The sequence below is a fragment of the Manis pentadactyla genome, chromosome 15 (assembly GCF_030020395.1).
Source record: "Manis pentadactyla isolate mManPen7 chromosome 15, mManPen7.hap1, whole genome shotgun sequence".
Taxonomy (NCBI): Eukaryota; Metazoa; Chordata; class Mammalia; order Pholidota; family Manidae; genus Manis; species Manis pentadactyla.
Window position 1 is genome coordinate 3,255,872 of NC_080033.1, and position 27,299 is coordinate 3,283,170.

General features: G+C 45.9%; 1 protein-coding gene, 1 non-coding gene and 1 pseudogene across 4 annotated transcripts in view; 2 read left to right on the forward strand and 1 right to left on the reverse strand.

Moving 5' to 3' along the window:
* The window catches only part of LOC130680997 (WAS/WASL-interacting protein family member 1-like), a 285,988-nt gene that overhangs the window by 111,424 nt on the left and 147,265 nt on the right, over positions 1-27,299 (forward strand). The window lies entirely within an intron of this gene.
* Positions 1-27,299, forward strand: part of LOC130680999 (synaptic vesicle membrane protein VAT-1 homolog-like) — a 102,898-nt pseudogene that overhangs the window by 17,482 nt on the left and 58,117 nt on the right.
* Positions 8,265-8,403, reverse strand: LOC130681182 (small nucleolar RNA SNORA15). The gene has a single exon (XR_008994237.1). It is a non-coding gene; the product is annotated as a small nucleolar RNA SNORA15 (small nucleolar RNA).

A 27,299-nucleotide genomic window follows, 5' to 3' on the forward strand; every position in this document is an offset into this window, starting at 1 on the left:
AGCTGCTGTTCCTCCTACTGTTCTCTGTATAATGGTCTGACAACGTTTGGATTCCCATCGTCAGTACTGGGGATCCTGACAACTTGACGAAGGAAAGAGATGGCAAGAGATCGAAACTCCTTTCCTATGGGTGACCCCTAACCCTCCTTTCACCTGGAGAATGCAATACGGGGGATATTCTCCTTCTCTGCGTGTCTGCTTTGCTAAACTCCTTTGGGCCAATTTTGTCTCAAATTAGAAAAACAGTAAATTATAGCTGGGCTGGTTCTCCTGTCATCTACTTAGTGGTGTCCTTTAAGAAATCATTTGTGTCTTCTTTGATATATTGAGCACATCCAAAAGCAACGAACAGATCCCAGATCGCTGAGTTGCGGTGACAAGAAGACACAGCAGCCTACCACAGTTCGTAGATAACAGAACAACACCCTACCAGTCAAACACTCAAGCCTGGAAGTCAGGCGAAAAGGGCTTGTGTCACAGTGCAGGAACCTGCCATATGGCCTTGGACTGGTACTTTATTTCCTCTAGGTCTAGCCCTGCTCTTGCACAAAATGAAGACTAAAATGGCCCAGACTTTAATACTTAACATGTAGCATCATCATCACAGCAACACATAAAATGAAGACAGCCAGACATTTCTCATGAGATTTTACAAGGCTGACAACCATCACTTAACAGATAACAGGAAATATAGAGGCCAAGGTGAGCTTGCCTTCCTTTAGCTTCTAGACAAGATCTAAGCATCCCGAGTCTGTGTTTCCCCAAGACCATCAAGCATCTCTGCCTCTCTGCCTAAGCTTTGATTTGATGCTATTTTAAGCAGAGCCACAGGATAAAGGACCCCCAGGTGGTGGCCAGAGTATGAGAGCAGGGGAGGGCTGCAGAGACTCAGCCCGGGTCCCGCTGCTCAACGACGGCGGTACAGGAACTGGAACCCGTGAGGCCTGCATCTGTCCTTTCTCCAGTTTTTCTTAACCTTCTTGCTCCAAATCTTGAAATTACTGATTTTTAGCAACATTTGATTTCCCTGCATCTGACATTTCATAGTGCATGGGATATACAATAAGCAAGGAGTGTGAAGACCTTGATTCAAATCTCAGCTCCGCCATGTACGTATTATGTTGTCTTTGACAAGTCAGCTTTCTTATCTAAGGTGTCTCAGTATTCACATCTATTGAATGGGAAGAGCAGTAGCTGTACTTCTTGCCTCTCCGGATTATTACAAGGTTGAGGAAGTGTAAACTGTACTCTGTAGTGCAAATGTAAGAAAACATCAGTTTTCAAAGAGATTGTCCCCACATTTCCCTGCATCTGCTATCACATCCCTCATCTGTCAAGCTTTTCAGGGTCCCTTTCTCAAATCCCTGCCTTCCTTCCTTCAGGATGTTGTATCTTGGGAAATACCCTTTATACCTAGGCTTTCAGTAATAATTTAGTATGAGAGGAAAAACAAAGGCCTTATTTACTGAAATCACACCAATCATCAAGAAAAATAAAATTCCCTAGCAGAACATGGTGTCCAGCACTTTCCAGCACTATTTTCTTTTGCACTGATCCACATAAATATTAGGTAATGTCTGAAGATCACCCACTCTGTAGGTCTGAGTCATCAGGCATAGTCACTACCACCACCCAAAAATTCCTAAATGAACATCAAATTATCCTACAGAAGACTGGAAACTATAATTAAGAAGTTGTATAGCTTGATAAGCCCCTGTTTTTTCCTGCTGTGATGGGAAAAAGAAAAGTTCTAAGCAGTTCCAAGTTTAAGTCCATGGCCTCACCATTCACTGTGTGTGTGGCCTTGGACAAATAACTTAGTATCTCTAAACAGTATTATTGGTTTTGTCTGAAAAAACAAAACAAAACATGAGATCAATGATGTCTGTTCAGTAGGTGATTTAGGGTTATTGGTTTAGTATTTGTTTTGGTTTTGTATCTTTTGGTTTCACGAGGCAGAGACCACACACGTCAGCCAAAGAAAGAGGTTCTCTTATCAAGGTGTGTGTGAAATAACAAAGGAGCTCTTGGAAATGAGAGCTCGGGAGGCGTGCCGGGGCCTGGCCCCACCGGGCACAGAGACTGGACCTTCCCGTTCTCAGTAACTCGGCAATGACATTTGTAAAGTCCACCGCGGTGCAGGCTGTTGGGTTAAGTCCACCGCTCTGAATGTCTTTTCTTTCAATTCCCTCACCTTCTGACTCTTTCACTTAATGCTTTCTCAGAGCAAAGGTCAGCAGGTCCCTCTAGCTCAATTTTTTATTTTGACATCCTTTCTCATACTAGGCCGTTTTCTTGCTGCATGTTTCCGAATTCATAATTTTGAAAGAACATCCAGTTCTTAGATCAGCTCAATTATTTCATAGTAAGGAGTGGGTCCCTGCTGAGATTATGAATGGCCGCTCCTCCGGTACCAGGCTCCCTGCTGGTGCTGTCAGCTGTCAAAGAGGTAAGTTATAAACATGGGCCCTTGGATGACCCTTTACCAAAGATGGTGGGAAAAGTCCCCACAAAGAGGTCACAGAATGTCTTCTGTTAGCACTTGGGTTCTCGACATGTTTGAATTTGAATCCTAACTTTGACAGGTTCTAAAGACATGACCTTAAGCAACTTACTTAATTTTGCAGAGTCTCAGTTTCCTCATCTGAGAAATGGGTGTAATAGTTCAGGCCTCGTAGGACTATTATTGAGTCTTAAATAACAAAAGCAAAACACTCAGTACAGTTCCTGCCACAAACTGAACCCACAGTAAACGCCAGCTGTGCCCATCCGTGTCAGGATGAGGTGCGCGGGTAGTGCCATGACACAGAGCAGGGACAACATAAATATACTCCATTAGCAGCTCTTTACCCCCTCTTCCAGCTGAGACAAACAGCACTGACCCATCCCCTGTCCCCTGGGATATACCTGCTTCCTGTTTCCTTCCTGAAGATGGGCGGCTGTCCCCAGGATCCTGACGGGATCGCTGCATGCCTCCCCGAGGAAGGGGATGCTACAGGCTTCTGGGAAGCCAGCCTTAGCCCTTCTCACTGGTGTTGAATAGCTGCCATCACTGGGCCCACCCCATGCTGGGTGGAGGGTGACGAGTACCCAGGATGCAGCCTTCTCCAGGGGCTGGCACATTTACAGAACTGTCAAGTCATTGCTCCTGGCCTTTACCCATCGGGGTCTTGGGAAATCATAGGTTTATCACACAAAGACAAACACAGTGAGCTACAATATGCGTGAAATGGTAGGGAGCGTTTGACTTGGGACGTGGAAATTCCTCTCCCTGTTACACCGTGATGCTGCATTTGTTCAGTTGTGTTGGAAAACCGGCTGTGTCACAGAAGCGATGCTTACAGATAGCTGAAGTTTTCCCATTTCAGGCCTGAAACTATTTTTAACCTTTGTGTAATGGGTCTTCCTACGATGTCTCATGCACTCCTGCCTTCTTACGAGAAGATGCCGACGTAAAGGCTAGCATTTGTTGTACGCACACAGGTACCTGGCACCGTGCATAAGTGCATAACTCTCGTTAATTTTCCAGACAACCCTGTGACCCTAAAAACAAAGTAGGGCCCTTGTAAGTCTACACATACATTTCAGAAGTATGTCCATGACTCTGAGCATCCCTTGGCTGCCTTTTAAAAGAAGTTAGTACTCAATCAGGCAGTACATATTTTTAAGTATTCATGAATATTCCTTTATTCAAGAGATGCTACTTCTGTACCTAGTCTGTTCCTGTGGGCCTGATGTATGCCGGGCACTCTGGGAGCGAGGAAATAGGAGGCATGTGGCTGCCTCCAAGGACGCACACGTTAGAGATACTGCAACTGGGACAACGTGTGATGCTTGCCTGATTAGTGGGCCAGAAAACCTTGAGAGGGTGATGACTCTTACACCCACCTTTCAAGGAGTCCTCGTCCTCGTCATTAGTCACTCCCCGGGGATAAGGCTGCTGAGCACAGACCAGAGGATGTAGGCAGAGTTAGACGATTCAGGCTCCAAAGAGTGCATGAGAGGAATGGGCAGGCCGTGCGTGAGAAGTAGCTCAGCCATCTTGCTCGGAGGAGAAGCTGTGGCCAGGGGCTCCTGGACCCTGGGCCGGACCAAGGACTTCGGTTTCTATGACCTGAGTCTTTCTTTAGACGGTGGCTAATGAAAGCAGGAAGTACATGAAAACTACACTTGGTGGAAAAAGTACACACTCCGTGGGATGTGTTTTGTCATTTGACTAGTGAATAATGTGCCGCGCAGTTTCCAAGAGTAGCTCTCAAAAAAGTAAGAGCCACTGGGAGCATTGATGGCATTATTAATATCAAATAGATGGTTTTCCAAGATGATGACTTTAGTATATTTTAATGATAACTATTTCAAAAGTAATATGTTAATAGAAAATATCTAATTTCTCTTATCCAGAGATAACCAAGAATTTTGAAACCAGCCCCCCAGTATTCCCATATCCACGGGTCCACCCCTTTGAGCCCTCTTCGAGTCACCCTCCTCCAGCTGGAAAAAAATGGGGTCTCTTGGATCACAGTCACCACTCTGGGTGCTGTTTATGGCACCCTGGGCTTGGTTAAGTCTGCGTGATGGTTGAGGCGTGACACTTGTTTAGAGACTTTTTAGTGGGTCTGTTTTCTCTTTCTTGCTTTCTCAAAGCCTGGCCGATGGCCATCGTGTCTGGCTGCTTTTCCTGTGTCTCCTTATAACATCTTCCTGGCGTATTTTTCACCCTCTTTTAAGTGCTGGAATGGCTAGTGACCAAGCTAGTCAGTTTGTGTTTTCAAACTAAGAGGAAGCAGGCAGTGAGAGGGGACAAAGGCACTGTCTTTGGAGTTCGTGTAAACTGTGCAACTGCTGTTTGGCCTGCCAGGGGAGCTTTACTTGTCTAGAGAGATCATTTTTCTCCTTTATGGATGGCAACTGGCCAAGTGATTAGGCCCATTTTCTAGAAAGAAAAGACAGTAGAGAGGGATGGGGGAGGAGCAAGGGAGGGAGGGGTCCGGAAGGAGAGAAAAGTCGAGCCAGTGAGTTTTTTGGCATCTTGTTTTGAATTTCTCTCTTTTCACGCTTGTGGTTCACAGTGGTTTAAACTTCCTGGACCTGATGGTGCAACAAGGGAATATTGACAACCCTCCCAAGACTCCCCTGGTGCCGGGGTTCAAGTGCTCCTGGATTGCTGAAGCTCTGGGGGAACGGCATGAGAGGATACGAGGTAATATTTTGACTTCTGGCTGAAAGAGTAATATTTATCCAGAATCCATTGAGATTATAAAAGACTATACAACAAATGCTTGAAATAATCTATGATGCATGTTATTGTTTTATTAGCTTTATTAACAATGTTTATAAATGATAGGACTTTCTAAATGTCCCGCACCTCTCTTGTGTACCATCTTGGTTGTTTCCGGCAACCATCTGGTGAAGTAGCCAGAGGAATTCTTTACTCACGTTACATAGCTATTAATAAGAGTATTTAGCCTTGGAGTAACTAAGTGTGCACCCTCCCTCCCCTGGCCCATGCCCACCATTGTCTTATCAGGTCAGGTTCAAAAATCACTTGCAAAACACAAAAGTTGGGGAGAAATAGCCTCTGTATTTTATGATTCGATTCCTTTACATATATACTTAACTTGATGCATTGAAGTGACCATTTATAAATCATTATTCCAGACATTGGGGACGTACCACTTTGAATGGAGATTTTAAAGCCAGAGGACAGAATTGGCCAATGGGTTGATGACTTCTGGAGTAGCGCAATTGATTCAAAGGGTTATTAAATTACTCTGACTATCTTGTACATGTTCAAATTTTCCATAATAAAAATTTTTGATCGGTGAAAAGATATATGACCCTTCCTACCATTGTTGTACAAATCAAATAGGATCCAGTCTATAAAAACTGTGGGCAAATCAATTGCACAGAATTGCAGCAGTTCTGAGTGAGAAAAGCCAATAGAAATCACGTCCAAGTGCTCTAGCTTATAACTAAGTGCTTCCCCAGGGAGCGCTGAGTGGAGCTAGCATTTGAGAATCCACCATAACCAGAAATTGGGCAAGTTATCTTTTTGAGCCTCACCACAACCCTACAAGGTTAAGGCTGTTATTACCCGCTCAGAGATGAGGTTCAGGAGGGTTCAGCAAGTAATGAGGTTCAGAAGGTCAGAAAGGAGTTAGTAAGAGTTGGACGTGGATTCAAGTCACCAGTCTCTTTACTCTTCCTGCAATGCCATGATCTTCATCCCTACTCTCAACCTGCAAATGCTGCCATATTAGATGCCGGGAAGAAAACCCTGCAGCGTGCAATGCCAGGGTGCCCTTGGCATTCAGTGTAGCCAAGACTAGACTGCTGTCTCAGTCCTCGTGCACCTGAGCTTCAGTATACTCTGGGAATATCTATATGCTCCAAATTCACTCTGATGAAGGTCTGGAAATCTCATCCCACGCCCTCAGTCTTTTTGTCAGTGGTTTCCAGGTCAAACAGCAGAAAAATGTTAAGAGGAAATAAATGCACTTTTTTTCTTTCCTTTCCTAAGACGTTTACATTTTCTGTCCCCAGGTAAGCAATATAATCAGAGGCAGCACCGTCTCCCTGAAAGAACTATGTATAAGAAATACTCTGTGTTCTCACTCCTCCACATGGTCCCACAGGACCGTGAGCTCCTCTGTTAATCCTGAGCATGGATAAATAACCCATTATTGCAGAACATTAGAGTGGATTAAGGATGCTGTTGGCCTTGGTTTAGAGGGAGGACTTACTATACTTGATCATATCTGTTTTCCCTTATCGAGGTTCTTCTGCTGAGTAGCCCTGGCTTGCTTATTGTCAACCCCCCCTTCACCCCATTCCCCGCTAATGACTTTCAGCTGCACAAATAAAATACAAGAGGCCATCTACAGGTTTCCAGTCGGTGTGATTTGGAAGAAAATCAATACAATTTTCCTTCTATAGTTTTTACATAAGACCTTCCATCAGGCCGGAGGTGGGATTCTGTGTGGCAGAACCCTAAATAGCTCCCTTGGTTTCATCCATTGCAAGGGAGGCTTGAGAAGGTGTTGCCAGGGGTGCAGCAGTAAAAGAAAAATTTGGGCTCAGTCACCCAGAACTCATTTCTGTTTCTTAAAAGAATCAAATAATGAGGTGAAGTTGGATATGTATTTTTTTAAGTTGCCTCCTCCTGGACTCAGCCTGGGGCCGATGCTGTGGCTTAGCCACCTTTGCCATTTTGATAATGAAATGTTAGAGATGGCGCAAAGCTGAACGAGAGACCAGGTGCGGCAGCTCCGGAGGCAGTCGGCTCCTCTGTGCTGTCACGCATCTTGGGGTTTTCATGATCCTGTGCAGCAGAGGATGTCAGGGTCAGACCTCAGTTATCCTCTGGTCTTAAATATCCTCTAAGATGATATTCCTGACAGTCATCATTTGGTCTTTAACCTTTCCAGGAATTGGGACGCTCACTGTGCCAGGAGCACAGCCTCTCCTTCCCATCAGTTCATTCATTAAATAGCTATTCCTTCTGCTTCATGAAATATAGTGGGTCTATATTTAGCTTTTGATCAGTAAATTATGAACTCCATGAGATCAGAAACCAAACTGTTCACTTTAAGAGTAACACTGATTGCTCTCTCCTTCTTTTACATGCATGGTGCCACATGCACTGCATGCGTATTATGTTATTTAATCTTCATAAAGACCCTTTCCTAATTTAGTCCCATTTTAGAGTTGAGGAAACTGAGATATGAACACTTAAACTAATATTCCCAGACTGGGTAGGATCCCCTTTTGTACATCCTTATATAACTCTGTCTTCTTGGCAGCACTTTTGTCAGGTGTAATGAATTAATTATTTTTATTTGGAATCAGCCTGCCTAGATTCAAATCCTGGCCCAGCTACTCTTTAGCTACATGACTTGGAGCATGTGCTGTAATCTCTCATTGTCTCCTTTTAACTGTCTGTAAAATCTATAGTCATCCATCTGTAAAATGGGACTCTTGTGGGATTCATCTCATAGGAGGCTTCTGTTGTTGTTTGTTGAATAGGGGTAGAGAGAAATGCTAAGCTAAAAGGAAAATAGAACAGGAGAGTCAATTGTAAAAATATACGTAAACTAAAACACACATACAGGAAAGCCATTAATTTATGGAGAACTCACTATGACCACAGCAATTTGAAGATTGCATTTGAAAGTTGTAGCACACGCAATTAACTTCAAATAGCAGAACAGTTCAATTTAACTGGCACTCGGCAGCTCAAACAAGCTATTGGTAACAGTTCTTGGGTTTGTATTTCCCTTTAATAGTGATCTGCTAGGAAAATACTTAGGAGACCATCATAACCACTTTAAAGGGAAGACTGTTCTTTCTTTTTTGCATGGTGTCTGGCTATATAAAATACTGATAAAAAGTATTCAGCCATGCCTTCAGAGGGGTTTTGTAAGGATTACATGAGTCTGAACATGTGACACCCTTAGACAATGCCTACCATGTAATATGTATCCAAGACATGTTAAAATGTTCACTGTTGTTGCTCACACCTGGTGGCATGCTCCTATTTTTGCCCTAACCTGGTTACTCTGGTTCAGTCTCCTGCCCTTAGGTTTACATGGCTCTTCCGATGCACCATGTGTCACGTCCCCTGCAATTAGTAGTAACCCAGTGCTCACCTTTGATGTAAATAATACAGTGAGTGAGCCTGGCAGGGAAGCTCCCAGGGTGGCGGGGGACAGAGGAGAGTAGGTGACTCCTGGCCTTGCCCATGCATGTTGTCTGTTTATGCTCAAGAAGAGGGTAGAGAACCCGGCCTCCATGGCCCCTGAGAAGTTTTCCTAGATGGGCTTCAGCGTACCCACCCATGCCTTGCAGTTCAGGGCAGGTAAAGGTGTGCATATTTGAGGGTTTCAATGTTTTGTTTTGTTTTTTCTGGGATGGAATCTATATGTTTCATCAGATTCTTAAAGAGTATTTGAGAAATTCCTCTAAACAGATTAAGAAACCTCCACTGACCTTGTGCTTCCCATGCCCAGATTGGATACCGTGTCATGGCATTCGTCAATTACGATGCCTGGGAAGAGGTGGTCTGCACGCCAGTGGAGTTTGTCTACAAGATCCCAGATGTCATGAGCTTCTCTGAGGCTGCTGCGTTCCCCATGAACTTGGTCACAGCCTACATGATGCTCTTCGAAGTTGCCCGCCTCCAGGAGGGGACGTGCGTGCTCGTGCACTCGGCTGGCGGCGGTGTGGTGAGTTGGTGGTGCCTGTGCGTGTGAGTCGTCTTCCTGGAAGTCGTAGCAGTGAGAGTGGAGCAGCAGCTGCCGATGAGATTCCTGGGTGGCATGTCCGTCAGTACGGATGAGCTGTACTGCTCAGGTGAAGGCCACGTGGATGGCGGGGCTCCTATAGGTGACTGTATTGGAGGCAGGGTGAGCCTAGCGCTGGTTTCTCCGGAGTTTGGGAAGGACTCCAAGATGGCACGTGGGGGCTCAGTGGGTGTCACAGGTGGTTTCTATGGAGAAGGGCTCTAAGTCCTGGTGCTCCGATGAACTGTCATGCCAGTCATTGTGAGACGCCTCATCACTCATGTACTGTAAATACTACCTGAAATACCAGAATGGCGGATGATCTACTTTTTCAATAAATTGCCATGGATTTGAGTTAGTTCCCATATTACTGACATCATTATTCATGTGTTCTGTTATATTTTCTTAAGTGGGAGAGAGGTGACTGGAGACTGTACAAGCACACTAGGAATTACACATAAACCCAAGTACCCCGACGAGAGTGAGTGCAGAGGCGAATGTCACCTGTCACTTGTGTCTTTGACTAGGGGAAAAATAATGGAAATAAAAATCACCTCTGTGCAGTTCAGGGATGGCAGAAATTTCTTCCATGGTTTGGATGTACGTCAGTGCCAGTTATTCAGCACATGTTGTATGCCTGCCAGAGGCAAGCACTGAGTTCTCATCATGGTCTATTGGCATTGGAGAAGAATCCTAGTCTTTCTGAGAGTGAGAGGGATTATTCGTTAATTCATCAAGTATTTATTGAGTACATACTATGGGCACAAAGATTAAAAAGAGAATGTCCTGATAACACCATCTAGTAGGGTTTGAGAGCTTCTCGGTGTTGGTGATTCTGTGGTTTGATGAACTCAGAGATGAATTCTTCTGGCTGGGTCTATGTTGAAGATGTTTTCACTGGATGTTTTGTTAACATTAATTTTTTCATTCTTGAATTTCTATAACTATCGAACCACTGCTTGGTATAAAGCACATCGCTGTCTTGGCTTTCCAAGGAGACCAGCTCACACACAGAAACATGAAGGCAAAAAGACATGCAAGCTTTAGAAATTCTTTGAGAGGAATATCTTCAATCATGTTAGCAAAAGTCGCTATTGTCTTTTGACCATGAGTAAAGATAAAATAAAAGCTAAATATCCCTCTGCAAAGAAATAGATTTCAGTGCCAGTGAATCTACAAACAGCAAGCAAGCCATTTGAATTGCTGGTATTTATGATCTGAGCGTGCTCAGCATACAAGTATTAGAGACAAGTATAGAGAACTAGGACTCATACCCTCATCTGGCTGATGCCAAAACCTGTTCTCTTTCCACTTGACCACCCAGGGTGTTGATGGGAGGACGCCTAGTTCTTGGTAGGAGTCAGATAAGTAACTGACTTATAACTGAGAATATGTGAAGCAGAGTGTGAAGTCCACACTATTAGAAGCAATGAAAATAATTTGGGGGAAAGAATGATGAATTCTTTATGGGGAGCGATAGTCTGTCAGCAGAATTCTTATGGATAAGCAGGAGTTTTCTAGGTTGCCAAGAAAAATGCGCAGCAGCCCAAGGAGAGCATGGGGTTGCGGGGATGGGTTAGGTGACGGCAGGGCGAGAGGTGGGCGCGGGTAAGGCACGCGGACCCCGGCCCACCTGGGAGGCCGGCTGAACCACCCTCCCCTCTCCCTCCTCCAGCTCCACTCACTGAATTTTATTCATAACTCTTTGAAAGGATAAGCTGATGGATGAATGGGACCCAAGGTAATACCTAGTAGCAGTTAAGTTGTTTTCATTGTCAATTGACAATTTTTCAAATTTTGTGGATTTTATGAATATTATATATGTGTAAAATGAAGCATGGGAATTGGTTTTTGCTTAATTTTTCTACAAGCATGATGCCAAGTGCCTTGCACTCATTCTTTCTGTACGCTCACAACAACCCTGTGAGGTATATACTGTTATCATCACCCCATGGTGAGACTGAGGAAACTGAGGCTTGCTGAGGGGAAGGCCGTTATCCACAGCTGCATAGTTGGCCAAGACGGAGGCCTTCCACCCCCAGAGGGCTCTTCCACAAAGCCTGTCTTAAACCGCTAAGGCAGGTCAGGAAGAGTGGAGGGAGACAGCAGGGAGAGGCCCAACCCATCCTGCTCATCGCTTCTGCCTGCTCTCCTGTTTTTGGAGCGTCAGAGTGGCCTTGCTGCAAGCTGCCTTTTTTGATGGCCTGTAGTGTCATCTTGGCTTCTGAGAAGCCGGCTGAGCAGCGGGAGGGCAGGGGGAAAGCCGTAGGGCGGGCAAGGTGGTGGGTATGCCCCATGCTGGCTGAGAGGGGTGGGCATGTTACCCCTCTACTTCCTGTCTCTAACAGAAGGTCAGGCCCAGGACGGCTGCCAGATAAGCAGACGTGGATTTTATCTGTCAATTCTTACTTCCCAGGGACTCCCAAGATCTCCCACAAAAAAGGTGTAACCCTTCTGGGGGATCACTTAGATTAGTGGGGCTGAAATCCTGGATTGGAGGTGATTAGGAGATGCATCCCATCAGGAATGCATTAAGGATGGCAAGTACCTTAAGCCTCAAGGAAAGTGAGGCCCTGCTCTCTAGAATCCCTGTGATGAGAAACAGGCTCCAAGTTCAACACCAAGACCAGGACTCCCATTTCCAGGGCCAGGCGCCTGCTGCTCAGGGTTGTTCCTCAGCCACAGCATGGAGAGATGACAGGAACTTGAAGTCTGGTGCTATGGAGGGGGGACAGTGGAAGACGGCCTTCCTCTGCCATAAAGTACATGAGGCTGGTGATGGGCCCTATTCATTCGCCCAGCAGGCACTTACTATGTGCCAGGCAGCATGCTAGGTGTCTATAATGCAGTGGCAAATAAAGGAGATAGGCATATAGCCAAATAATCAGTGTAGGTTCATATGTCCATATATTTGTCTATGTATAAATAATATATGCACAAACATGCATATGTATATGTGTATATATTATATATGCATATGGAAAGGATCAACATGCTATCATAGAGAATAAACAGGGAGAAAGACGCACTGAGTGGGTGACATTTAAGCGGAGACAAGGAGGCAGTTCTGTGAAAAGTAAGAAAGCCCATTGCAGGCTGTGAAAGAGCAAACACCCCGAGCAGGGACTGCTGATGGCATGGAGGCACTGGAAGAGGACTGTCCTCCTTGTCTCATCACAGAGTGGGCTTGCTGAGATCTAGCCTGTTACTGAGATAGCCAGGCTTTGGGGCTGACACCCTGGATGCCCACCCCTACCCTCACCCCGAGGCCAGTGCACAGGCCCGGTCCCTGCCTGCAGATTCCTTCAGCTCTCTGCGCAAGGTCATTTCTGGTTTGCAGCTTGGCCCTTGCTTGGGGCAGGCTGGAAATGTGCAGGAGTTAGAACGCCCAGGAGCACCTGTCAACAGGTGAGGGACGGGAGTCGGGGGCAGCCACCGGCTGTGGGGGAAGAACTGGGAAGTGTGGTCTGCGTGATCTCTCAGGGGCTCCCCACCAGAGCTGAGCTCCGCTGGGCACAGGGTAACACATTTTATAGGCTCTCCTCCCTTGCCTGTCTCACTACCACTGCTTCACCTTACTTGCAGGATCAAGTCCCACATAAACCACCTGCACACAAATCTTCATCTTAGGGTCTGCTTTTGGGGAAACCAAAACCCTTTGAACAAGTCCTTCGTGATCAGCCAAAGGTGAACTCAATCACCTTTCCCCACCATCTCTCTGCCAACCCTTTCAGCTCCAGCCATGCCTGTCTGTCATCTCCCCTTGCGGCCACATACTTTGCAACCTGACAGCCTTTGCTAGATTCCCTTATTTTTCTGCCTGGCAACTCCTATTCATCATTTAAATGCTACTTTCCCTTGGAAGCCTACCCTGCTTTCTCATCTCTACATGTTTGACATTGTTTTACTGATAAACAATGACTTCACCAGACTTCATCCACCCATCCACCCATCCATCCATCCATCCACCCACCCATCCATCTAACAGATACGTGTTAACTACCTTCTCCATATGCCAGGCACTAGCAAGCTACAGTCACCCACATCCAGGTCTTCTCATCCAGACGAATCTTCTCGAGGTCACAGTGGGTCTTAGACGTGTCTGTGCTTCCAGCACACAGAGCAGAGTCCCGGAAGGAGTGGGTGTTTGCCAATCGTTTGGTCCATTTAAATTGATGAACTTCACCTGTTCCAGGCAGACAGCATCTGTGTAATGATAATGAGGTTCTTAATTACATACAGGAGAGTACATTTATTACATACAGGAGAGTACATTTATTACGTATGTGGAATTAATAAATGAGTATGTTATCATCAAAATGTGAACTACAGGTAGACACAATTCCATTACTTAAAGTAGCTTGCAAGCCATTAAGTTAGTGGCCGTGTTTGATTTCCCAAATCCAAAAAGTATTCTTCAAAGCAGAAACAGACGGTCCTCCGCAGGCTTTACTTTATCACTCTTGGACGAGTCTGGAATTCCTGCTTTGCTCCCCACATCTTCTCTTTACAACCGTAGTAAGCCATCTGACCTCACACTGGTGGGGGGGCCATATAAAATATATGATACAATCCTATCTACTGGTAAGACTGTAAAGAAATAATCAGGGAGTTAGTCAAGCAAGGAGCCAATCTGTGTTCAAACACTGCGCATCTGCAGTTTGTTCAACAATGTGCCAGACACAAAGTACCCAGTAGGAGATAAAATGGATTTAGGCACTGCCTTCTGAAGCTTACAAAGATACAAAAGTACAAAGATGTTCACTGAAATATGGCTTATGATAGTACAGCAGTATGATTTTCTAGAAGGCAGGAATTGGTTAAAAGGAATTGTTGTATATCCACACAATAGAATATTCCCCAGCCATTCTAAATGATGATGTTTAAGAATTTTTCATGATCCGCACAAATGCTCACGATATAAGCTTAGAAAGAAAAAAAAATCAAGGATATACTCAGTGTGATTCCAAATCTCTGAACAAGCAAATATTGATATATTCGTGTTGGAAAACTGCTGGAAGAAAATAAGCCAAGTTACGTAGGGTCCTTGTCTATGAGATGTGGCATTACTTTTGACACAGTTTTCTGTATTTTCCAACTTCACTCTTTTTTTTTTTTTTTTTATTATTGAAGGTTAGTTGACAACAGTATTGCATTACATTAGTTTCAGGTGTACAACACAGTGATTCAACATTTATATACATGATAATTCTAGGTACCAGGTATCACCATACCAAGGGGTTACAATATTTTGACTATATTCCTTATGCTATACATTACATCCCGGTTACTTATTTATTTTACAATTGGAAGTGTGTTTATATATATATATATATATATATATATATATATATATATATATATATTTTGTGAGGGCATCTCTCATATTTATTGATCAAATAGTTGTTAACAACAATAAATTTCTGTATAGGTGGGTCAATACTCAATGCACAATCATTAATCCACCCCAAGCCTAATTTTCGTCAGTCTCCAATCTTCTGATGCATAACGAACAAATTCTTACATGGAGAACAAATTCTTACATAGTGAATAAGTTACATGGTGAACAGTGCAAGGGCAGTCATCACAGAAGCTTTTGGTTTTGTTCATGCATTATGAACTATACACAGTCAGTTCAAATATGAATATTCATTTGATTTTTAAACTTGATTTATATGTGGATACCACATTTCTCTATTATTATTATTTTTAATAAAATGCTGAAGTGGTAGGTAGATACGAGATAAAGGTAGAAAACAGAGTTTAGTGTTGTAAGAGAGCAGGTGTCCAACTTCACTCTTTACAGTTGGCATGAACATGTGTTGCTTTCATAATAATACTTTTTAAAAGAGCTCGGTAGAGATCAGAATAGATCCTTCCCCTGTAAAATGTGGCATTTCATTCTCTCATGTATCAGGAGAGTTTACTAATATGCTCAGTTTGCGCCGTGCTTGGGGAAATAATAGCTTCCATCCTGACAAGAGCCCTTTGGGAATGAGGAAGCGGCAGGACACTCTGGAACTGTGAGCGGCTCACCTTTAGCTCTTGCGTTAATTATGACCTATAAATACGTAGGGGCCAAAAGCAGTGGGCGTGGGGGAGGAGGAAGGCAGACAAAAGCCAAGCCACCCACCCCTCCCTCTGCCCCCCACGCTCCTGACACATAAACCTATGGTCCCCCAGCTGGGTGGCCTTAATACTGTTCCAGCGTGTTCCTCAAAAGCTTGGCAATAACTGACCCGTGGGTACACTTGACTTTTGCTATAACTGAGGAGACACATCCTGCCTGCCCGTGGGGACATGAGAGAGCTCTAGAATGCACGGTAGCAGGCAATACACCTTGCTGTGAGTAACGGGAGAAGCTTGTTGTCTAAGGAAGGTCACCTATTTACTGGGCCATGCAAGAAATTTATCTTGTGCATACGTGAGAAGAGAGCCCGGTCAGGCCACTAAGGAGTTCCAAAATCAATTGGCAAAGCCAAGGGATGACTGTGGTTGTGCGTAGCAGTGTAATCCTCCCTGCTTTTTTAGTGTTATTCCGGTCCTTTTGATCTATTCAGCCGCTACTCCAAAACTCTGTCATAAGAAAGCAGGCTGCAAACACAGGAACAACTAGTGCCACTCATGCTTGGGTAGTGGGAGGTGCTCTCACCCTGCCACATTTAAGGGGATTTTCCCTCGACCTGCCATTGCCCACTGGACATAGGTCCATTTGCCAGAAAGAGGAGTTGAAGGGGTTCAACATGGTCAGGCTGGGAAAAAGATTTGGGATGCAGAGCAAGTATAAGGGGTACGGGACCCATGAGCCTATTGTTTGGAGTGCTGTGCCTCCTAGGAGCAAACTCTACAGGGAGGCCGTACGTAGCACAATACAAATAAGACCTTCGACACAATTAGAGTTTCCCGACAAAACAGAATGAGCCGACTTGGGAGGCAATTAGTTGGCCATCTCCGTCTCATCAGCTTTTGTCCTGGAACTATGCCGGGGGGAGCCGAGTCAGGCCTCCTCCCCCAGGCAGGAGGTTGGAGGGTGTGACCCATGGAATGCTTTTAGGTGTCGCGTCTCCGCATTGATGCTTCCCAAGCTCCTCCTGTGTCTCCCTTCTCGTCCCACCAGGTGTGACTGCCTGGTTGGGGATCTTGTGGGAGACACAGAAGAGAACTTGAAGTCCTTCATCATTAGTATTTGCTGGTACCAGGCAGGGTGCTCAGCCCTTTTAGCGTCACGTGCTTTCCTCCCACTTTGAGGAGGGCACCATGACCACGTGTGTGTGACAGCTGACATTCTGAATGCTCACCTGACTTGCCCAATCCAGATGCCAGTAAGTGCGGTCGGGGTACACCTCAGGTAACCCATGTTCAGAACCTGCCGCTTAGTATTGCTAGAGCCTAGCACCATGTGTGGCTCCAAGTGAATGTGCACAGGGCACACTGGTTAATGTGTGTGGCACGTAAGGTTTCTCTGAATGGAACAATGAACATGCAATTTATGGGACAGTGAAAAGGATACCATGAAAGGAATGGGGTGTTGACTCCTGAGATGTGTCATTGAAGAAAGAAATGCAAAGAGATTTTCATCCATTCTATCCCACATTTCATGAACAACTCCTCTATGCCTGGTGGTACGCAGCAGCAGGGGGCGGGGGTACTCAGATAAAGAGGTGATTAAAGACAGCATTAGCCCTGGTGCTGTCACTGTTTAAGTAGAGGAGATGACTTGATAAATGGTATTAACAGTGAAATAATTGTACACTTGTTACATTTACAAGGCAATTCTGTTTACTTTAAAGTTAGTTGTTCCTATGAAATGTCAGGACGAAGCTTTGGGCGGTGAGCTGCTCTTTAAAGACAGCAGGTCTGAGGAGGGAGCCGTAGACAAGGTCGGGGGACAGGACTAAGGATCGCATGGGAAGCCCCAGCTGGAGGCCCGGCCGCTGCCCTTCCCTCCCCTCCAGGGCGGAATAGCAGCGTGCTCCCACCTGGGAGCACTGGATGCCACCTTCCGGCTGTGAGGGGCTCGGCCCCGCCCGGTTTGGAACATCCGTGGAGGATTTGCAGTCACCGAGTCCGGGCGTCTGGTCTCTGAGGGCTGGCAGGGGACAGCAGCGCTTTGAGAGCTCCACCGTTCCATGCCCAGGGCGGGTGCTTGCCGGTGAAGGTGTTGATCATACGGGGGACACCAACACCAAGGTCAGGCTCGTGGTCCTGTCGAGAGGCCTGGCTGATAAAGCGCCTTCACCTAACAGGGACACTCAGAAAAAGGCAAAAAGGTTTGAAACCTGGAGCCAGGGCCCGTCCTTCCTGCCGGGAACTGTCACATATTGGTTTCACAAACCCCTGTGCTTAGGGAGCAGGCAGTGTCCAGACGGGGAGAGGCAGGAGCAGGGAAGCCTGCACATACTCCCTACGTCCCCACTGTGTGCTCATCCTGTGCAGAGCTTTCTCCATATGGGTCAACTTCACACTCATGACAATCCTGTCGGGCAGGTGGTATTATCCCAAAGTTAGAGGTGAGGCTGTCAGTTCAGAATAAATGGACCACAGCCCCTGAAGGGATGCATGAACCAAGATCCAGGGACCCAAATCCTAGCCTAATGGACGCCTATGCCTTTGCTCTCATCTCTGGCCACCCTGTGAATTCCTTTCCTTGCTTATTATTAGGATGGCCACACCCTCACAGGTAGGGTGACCCGGTTTGCTGCAGTCACTTCCAGGTTCTGCCTGTTGAGTGGGCAAAGTTACTAAAGGCATCCCCCTGTACTCACACAGTTTCCCAATGTAGACAATAGATTGTATGATTTACCTAACAAGTATTTGGTGAAAATGATGCTCTAAACTGTGGGCACAAATTGTAGTGTGGCTGGAAATGTGGATCCGGCGTCCCACTCTCCAAATGTAATCATCCAGGAAATGTATCCAGATGCACCGCATGGAAGGCAGCCAGCCTGGAAGTGGCTCTTCCCCCCCAGGATCGAGAGCCCTGTGAAGAAGTCTTTGCCCTCCGGTGGGCTGGACTGGCTCCCTCGCTGGGATTCCAGCCGCACGGTTGATGGGTGGAAGGCTGTGGGCTATGGGTTGTCCTGTGGCCACCCACGGTCTCTATCAGCTGGGAAGTGGTACTGATGAGAGACCCGTGACTCGTTATGACCCCAAGAGGGTTGGTTAGTGGAGCTGCCCTGTGCATTGGGGCAAGCTGTACGTTGCACAAAACTGCCCAAGCACTGGGGCAAGAGACGGATGCGCTTCCATATTCTTTTAGGAGCAGGTCAGTCAGATGCAGCCGCAAGGGGACAGCAGGAAAGGCTCAGGAAAACCAAGCATGTGATGCTCACAGCTCCTGGAGACAGGAGGGCCAACATGAGCAGGGCCCTGGGGGAAAGTCAGTAGGGCGATCAGGCGGCTGAAGACAGGTGCTGGAGAGGCACTTAGGCCTTGGCCTTTCCTGGGGTTTCTGCAGAAGGCAGCAGGGCAGGGCAGGGTGGGGAGCTTAGGACTGGCCAGCATGAATATTTCAGAGGGGTTTGGGCTATAGGGGTGGTCTCTGCTTGCCTGGTGTCTAGCCCTGGGTTAATGAAGGCAGAGGAATACCGCTTCCTGCCCAGTATGGACTAGATAGAGGAGGTCTGGCTCTGGATTCGGTTTGTTAGCATATCAAAGACATGATCCCAGTGGAGCCCTTTGTTATTTCTAGGAATTGGCTTGCCCAGGGAGAGACAGCCTCTCCCCAGCCAGAAAGGATTTTTAAGATGGCAAAACACCATATAATACAAAGAAAAATTTAAAAATTTATAATACAGATGGCTACACTCCAGTTGCCAGGGCTCACAGCTGTGCCAGCCAGGAGGTAGGTGGCTGGGGAGGGTGGCCATAAATCAAACCCTTCCACCCAGCTCCCTGTCCTGCAGTTGACAATCCTAAATCCCAGAGGGCCTGAGAAAATAAGCTGCTTAGCCTGGAACCCCAGTAGGCTGAAGATCTTAGCATCGCATGTGCACTGTCTAGTGTAAGAGCGGAAGGGCCCTGACCGTTACTGAGCATCTTCTCTGTGCCTGGCATGTACTCTCGTCCATACTAACCAGCACTTGGCACAGTCAGCCCATTTGCCATTGTATAGATGAGACCACTGAGGCTCAGAGAGAGATGACCTATCTTCCCAAAGTCACACAGCCTGTCAGTGGTATAGCAAGGTGTCAAATTCTGGTTTGCCTGATTCAGAAGGTGCTCAACGTCACTAATCATCAGGGAAATGCAAATCAAAATCACCTTACGCCTATTAGGATGGCCATGATTTAAAAAGAAAGTGTTGGTGAGGATGTGGAGAAAAGAGAACCCTTATGTACTATTGTTGAGAATGTAAGTTGGTACAACCCTTATGGAAAACAGTAGGGAGGTGCCTCGCCTCCAAGAACTAAATGCCGTATGATCCAGCACCCTACTTCTGGGTATCCATCCAGAAGAGTTCAAATAAGAACACGGAGGAGATGCGGATGCTCCTAAGTTCACTGCAGCACTGTTTACAAAAGCAAAGACATAGGAACCACTTAAATGTCCATCAGCAGATGAATGGATGAACAGAACAAAACTGGTACAGAAATACAGTGGGCTGTCATTCAGCCTGAAAAAAGAAGGAAGTTCTGCCCTGCCCTTTGCTGCCACATGGGTGAACCTGGAGGGCATTATATGAACTGAAATAAGCCAGACACAGAAAACACATCTTACATGATCCTACTTACACCAGGAATCTAAAATATTCAAACTCATAGAGGGAAAGTAGAATGATGGTCACCAGGGGCTGCGAGGAGATGGAATCGGGCACGTGCTGGTCAAGGGCACATGGTTTCCGTTGTAGGAGATGAGTAAGTCCTACAGACTCTGCACCCCAGGCTTTAGTTAGCACTGCTGCACTGACTGCTGAAACATTTGTGAAGTGGGTCGATTGTATGTTAAATGCTATCACAAAACGGGGGGAAGGAGGACATTTAGAGGTGATGGTGGTTCAGTTGATAGTACTGTTTGCAGTGATGGGAGTATACTTATCTTTAGATTCATGAAGATGTACATATTACATATATACAGCTTTTTCCTCTATTAATCACACTCAGTTTCCTTGGGGCCCCTCTTCTCTTCCCACGTGCTGAGCTGCCGCGTGTCTGGCTCTGAGAGATGCGGTGCTCCAGCTCTTCCCGTTCGGATGAGCAACTCAAGGTGCCAAGGGCTGAAATGGTAGCAGTCCGACCTCCCTCCTGAGCCATCCCTTCTCTACCCAGCACACATCCCTGGTCCCAGCCCTCGATCACCCTCTGACCTCAGGGGTCCTCTTTGACCACTTTGCTCTTTGTTCCCCAAGCTTTTGTCTTTTCTGCTGTTTCCTCCACTCAACACAGTAACTGAGGTCTTTGCAGTGGGCCCAATACTTTGGATACAGAAGGGAATAAGATGTGGTTCCCCCTTAAGGAACTGAATGCCTAGGGGGAGATACAAAAGGAAGAGGTTTTTAAACAGAGGAGTGGGAGAGGAAGAGAAAGAAGAGGGGAAGAGAAAAGGGGGGAGACGAGAGTCACAGCACAGAGATGAAGATGGCTGAGAAATGCTGCGTGTGAGTTTGGGGGCAAAGCTGGAGATAGTTAGTCTTTTGAGGATCTCCAGGAAGGCTGCCCGGAAGAGGTGGCATTGGGGAGCAACGGGGAAGAAAGCCCTGGTGACTCACACTGCATGTTGCCTCCTTTGTCCCACACCTGCCCTTGTGAAGTAGACATCATCCCCGATTAAAGAAGAGGAATCTGAAGCTCAGCCGGGTTGGGTGGCAGCTCTAGGACTCGGTCAAGGATGGGAACCAGGAGCGTCAGCTGGCTCTGCAACCTCTGATGGGCCGCATCCCCATTGGCCAGTTTTGGGGGTCAAGAACAAAGAACTTGGCTTACTGACAAGGAGGCTTGGGTTTAAATCCCATCACTTTGGGTTGCTAAGTACTTAACCTTTCTGAGTCTGTTCCAGTTACTGGGAATTAGCAGGATGACCTTAAGTAAGTTCATCTCATCTTTCTGGACTACGCTTCTGATGGGAATACTTCCTGGGTCTACATCTTCTTGATGGGAATACAATGGAGGGAGTGCTTGACAAAGAGTAACTAGGCAGTAAGAGATGGCTCCCCTTCCTTCTCTCCTGTTAGCCTCCAGACTCCTTCTGGTCCCGCATTATGGGGCAGTGGCTAAGGTGCTGAACTTGAAGCATCTAGAGCTTCAGACCTGACCATAGGGAGAGTGGGGGTGGGTGTTTCCTCTTCCTGCATCTCTGACTCCCAGAAGACTGTGTTAGTCATGCCCTGATCTGCAGGATCCCACATACTTAACCACGGGCTATGATGTCGACCTCAACTAGGACAACAGGATTGTCACAATGCCATTATCAACCAAATTAGAGGAAGGAAAACTGTACAGAGAGCTGGATCTCAGCATGAGCCACACATTAAAATTACTCAGGGAACTTGCAAAATACATACTAATAATCAGGCCCTACCGTGGTTTTAAATAAAACACCTGATGTTAAGGTATTCTGAGCATCATGGGGCTTTAGCGCCTAAATCACGTGGAGTAGAGTGGTGCCATTAAGGGTGATCTACATCAGTGGTTCTCACCCTGAGCTGCATCAGAATCTTCTGGAAGGCTTGTTAAAACTTGGCTTTCTAAGCCCCACGTGCAGAGTTGCTGACTCTGTAGGTCTGGGGTGGGGCCTGAGAATCTGCCTTTCTAACACTTCTCCAGATTGGATGCTGCTGGTTCTGGCTCTGCATACTGAGAAGCACTGATCTGTATAGTAAATAAAAGAGAAAAAAATAGAACACAATATCTACTAAGACTTACGCAAAAATGCGTCTGCACCCCTGAAGCTTCTTGCTGTTGAAATTCTTAGTACATGTATGTTATAGGGAGTGTCCTCTGTAGTGACAATCAAGATAAAGAAAAGCTGACTGATTCTTAGTGTACTAGGTGAGAACATAGAATATTCTCTCTGCCTTTGATGGGGGGGTCACATAGATCAGCCCACACAGTGGGATTTGCATTCCCTCTCCTTATAACAATTGAGTCAACTGAATTGTTGAGCAGGTAGATGACAGCATCGATCTAAAAATATATAACTTGTCCCAGAGTATTTCTAAACCTGCGTCTAAATCTCAACGTGGAAATGTGGATTGTCATACAAAAAGCAAAGGGCTCAAGTACCCAATGCACTAGATTTTGTAATAACATTCAGGGATCTTTCCTAGTCCCTGTGCCTCTATGCGGGGAAGCAGATGAAAAAGCATACAGACAATTCTTTAGGAGAAAATAAAAAGTCTTACCTCATCATGCCCACCAGTTCATACATTCATACATTCACAAGTTCATTTTGCTAATTCTTTTCCATTCTTTCACTCTGGGTATGGTCTGTGGTTTCCGTGAGCTGTTTAAAAGTGAAGATAACTTTTGGAAGACAGGAACATAATTCTATTTTAAAAGTGATCTCGGAAATGGTCAAGTTAGCAATAGAAAGTTCAATTTTTCCCTAAACTTAGGGTAATGAGTCAACTTTCACTCTCTGGGAGGCTTCTTCAAGCAGCTTTGGCCTCGCCTGGCTGAAGAACCAGCCATTGTGACTGAGAAATCAGAGAGCTGGAGAGAGCACAGAGATCAAGCCCAAGTTCCCATCATCCAGCCTCCCCCCTACATACCCACACACTTTAGTGCATGCCTCTCATTTTCTGCACATTTCAAAAACTGTACTGCACCCGTGTGGTCTTATCCTGGTCACTCAGTGTCGGGATTGGTGTTCTCACCCCTCTGGTTTGTATATATCACTGTGCCCTGAATTGTATACTTACTTTATTAGTATCTGTTGCCTCTGTTAGAATGCAAGCTCCTATATGACAGGGACAATATATAACTTGTCTACATTTACCTTTCTTGCACCTCTCATGTCTAATCTACTAGAGGCACTCATTAAATAGCCCTATATTGATGGAATGAATGACTCAATGAAGTAACAGAGATTCCAAGGATGACTGGGAATTAGCCAGGAGACATGATAGGGAAAAGGATTCCAGGCAGGGGAAACTGCATGTGGAAGGGTCCTGTGGTAGGAGAGGAAAGTGTGTTTCCCTATGGTCAAAGCTAGAGTTGCTGCAGATAAAGAGAAACAAGGCTGAGCCTTTTAAGCCATCCATTCTTTGTCTGTCAGTTGAGTTTCTGATACTGAGTCCTGAATGCATTGACAGGATCAGCTATTCTGAATTCTTATTTAGGAGGTAACTAGAATTCCAATCAGGCCCAGCCTTAATTCCAGGGCAGTTACAGCTTAAAAGCTACCATTTATTGAGTACGTAGTATGTACCAGGCACTAGGCCTTTTGTATAGCTGCATTTTTTTCCTCTAATTATCTGTCTACTGTGCTTAGCTTTTCTGGAATAGCATCTTGCTTTGAACTGCCAGTCTGTCGATAAGAGTCAGATTTCAGGGACCCAAAACAGCTGTCCTGTAACTACTGTCCCTGTTTCTCACTGTCTGTGCGCTGCTTGAGAGGCCCCGACAGCCCTGGAACTTGGACTGAGCTGGCTGAAATCTGTTCCCTTGGATGAACCTGAGACAAAGCTGTCTTGTCTCAGATCAGTGAAGCCTTCCAGACTGATACCAAGGACCCATGGTTTTCTCTGAGACTTCAGTTCCAAGTCAGCAACTTGAATGCTTAGCTGGATGGGTAAGACAGCTACTAGCAGAGTGGCCTTGGGACCGGGGAAACCTGAGTTGGATGCCCAGCTTTATTACTTCCAAGCCGCAGAGCCTTGGACAAGTTTCTTCCCTCCTCTGAGTTTGCATTTTCAGGTGTAAAAGGAACCAATCGTATTTACTCTAAGAGTGTTTTAAGGATGTAATGAAGCGATTTAGCACAGTACCTGGCCCGTGGTGAGACAAAAGGCCCACAGCCTCTCTTCTTGCCGTGCTGGTAGCCACAGGGAAGCGAAGCCCAGGCCTGCTGCAGAATGCTCACATTCTACAGAGGGAGAGGAAAATCAGTTGCAAGTATGTGCAGATCTCCATTTGCTGGGCTTGCTGGAGGATGGGTCACCTTGTTCATTTCATGTTTTAGGTCCGCAGGTAAATTGCAAATCCTTTTTATTGAAAATTCATTCTGTCTTCCACAAATGTTTATTGAGTCTGCACAATTTGCTAGGCATGGGGGGAAACAGGGACATATTAGATGGTGATCCTGTACTCACCTTGAGAGTTGGAATAGGGAGAGTAAAGATTTTCTACAAATGGTGAGGGAAAGCACTTTTTTGCTTAAATACAGAACGTTAAGCATTATTTACTTACAAAAATCATTAAGGATCTTGCAAGGGCCTCTCATTGCCTAAGTGAATTAATAGAGAACTAAAAGGGGAGCAGCTGCTGCAAACAGATATGTACCGAACTTGTGTTTTCCTCCTGTTTTTATATAGCAATATAAATTATATATTATATGCATAACACTTGCCTATGCTAATTCGACAAGAATTATATACTATATATGCATATACAACAATTTTATTGGTATACCAATATATAAGTGAAATATAATATGCTATTCTGAATTGTATATGCATTTGTTTATATACACTAATTATACTAAATATGCATTTGTTTATATACACTAATTATACATTTACATATAATTATACATTGTTCTAATGATATATGATTTATATGATATATAGTATGTGCATATATTTTATAATAATATAGATATAAAAATAACCCAGTTATTTATATCATGTTATTTCACTACCACATGTATCTTTCTCTTTAAAATGGAAATGGTAAAGTTCTGCTTAGGTCAGATACTACGTATGATACATAAATCCATGCTTTATTCCCACTCTGTAATACTAGTGAACATGGAAATCTGCAAAATGATAAGGGGGATCTCCCATTATATCCCACTCTCCGAGTTTCTCAAGCATCCATTCAGCAAGTTTCACCAAACTCCTGTTATGTGCCGGGCTCTGCCCTGGGCACTGGGGTGTGGAGCCAGATGAGGCCTTGGCCGTGACCTCGTGGGGCTCACAGATGGGGCAGTTGGCCACCTCAGAAGGCTGTGGGGCTGCTGTCCTGGAGGAAGGATCCACAGACCCACAGATCCACAAAAGCAGCCAAGTGACTTTGCCTGGGACACTGGGAAGGATTTCTAAAACAGGAGATGTCTACAGGGAAGTGGGAAGGACGTGAAGAAGAGAGTGGAATACGGGCCTGCTGTGGAGGGGAAAGGCACGGAGAAAACCAGCGCTGATGTTCACGCAGTGGGGTACATTCAGGAGGGGGGACTGCAGATGTGCTCCTGCTGATAGGATAAAATACCAAGAAAAGTAGCAGCTGTATTCATAGCGGTCCTGATGGCAAATACTGAGCATCTACTGCCGTCAGCCCCTGGATGCATTAGATCCACGATCCCGCCACGATCTTAAAATACATATGGAATTACACGCCGCATAGTGAAACAAGTGCCCAGAGGATCTGCTCTGTCACTCGAGGCCACTTGGCTGTGAGCACAGAGCTCAGCTGACCAAGGTCTGCTCTATCTTACCCTGGTGGCCTTGGGCCAGGTGCCTGACTCTGCAAACCTCAGCTCCTTCCTCAGGAAACTAGAGCTAACGGCTTGTTCTGCGGGCGCCATGGAAAGAGGGCCGCACAGGGCCGGGGTCATGGCGTATCAGTCAGCAGTGGCTCAAGTTCTGTGATACCGGCCAAGTGAAAGGATCTCAGGGTAAAGGGGCCCACAGGGCTAGATCTGGAGGGCTAGCCTGGGAACAACTGAAGGGTGTGCACTTCATTCTGAGAGCCATGACAGGGATCCTTTGAAACAAGCAGTGAAACGCTCAGTGTTGTATTAAGGAGCCTCACTGTGCCCGCGGTGTGAAGTGCACAGGGACATAGCCAGGCCCGTTTGAAGGGCACTGTCCTGAGCCAGGGGAGGAAGTTTGATCATCAGACTGAGAGGTGACAGAGATGCCGAGAGGGAACGACACACTAGCTAGCTGGATGTGGGAGGACAAAGACAGAGGGGTCAGGGTGACCGCCAGGTTCCCGGCTTTAGGGTGACCAGTGTGGTTCCACCCACTGAAGCAGGAAATACAGTAAGAGTCCCCTCAGTTCACTGTTGAAGTCTTAACCCTCAGTACCTCGGAATGCCACCTTATTTGGAGATAGGGCCTTTACAGAGGTAATCGAGTTAAAATGAGGTCATTAGGGGGGCCCTGATTCAGTAGCCTGGTGTCCTCATAAGAAAGGAAATTTGGACACAGGCTGGTGTAGAGGGAAGACCACGGAAAGAGCCCCAGAGAGAAGATGGTCTGTGAAGCCAAGAAGCCGCATTGGCCCCCACCTTCACAGCCACCGGAAGGAAACAGCACTGCTGACATCTTGGCTTTACACTCCCAGCCTCCAGAACCATGGACAGTACCTTTCTGTTGTTTAAACCACCCAGTCTGTGAAGTAATGTGCCGATAGCCATGAGTTTCATTTTGGATCAGTGTTGTTTTTGGATAGGCTTGCCAATAGATACCCAAATGGTAGTTCAATACACAAGTCTGGCCTCCGTGTGGGGGGCTTGGCACTGGAGAGAGATTAAGGTGTGTCATCATTTCTGACACTCCAGCATCTACAGCAGTGTGACTGTACACAATAGGAGTTTGAAAACTAGTCCGGTGGATAAAGGTTATATTTCCTTAAGACAGAGGGCAGGACGGACTACACAGATACTGGCACTGGTTCTAATCTCCCATCCCAGTACTAACAAGGTTAGCTCAAGCCCTGTTGAATTTCAGAGGATTGCTGCGTTGATGCTGGTATTTATACCCACTAGGAAGGATAGTCCCTTCTTTATTCTCCATAATCAGGGGATAGAAATATTAAGCAAATATCAAAGCTATTCTTAGAACAGAGAACTATAGCCTCTCTGGAGTCTTAGGTTCATGCCATGTTCTGAAATGTTGACCTCCAAGTGAGCCTG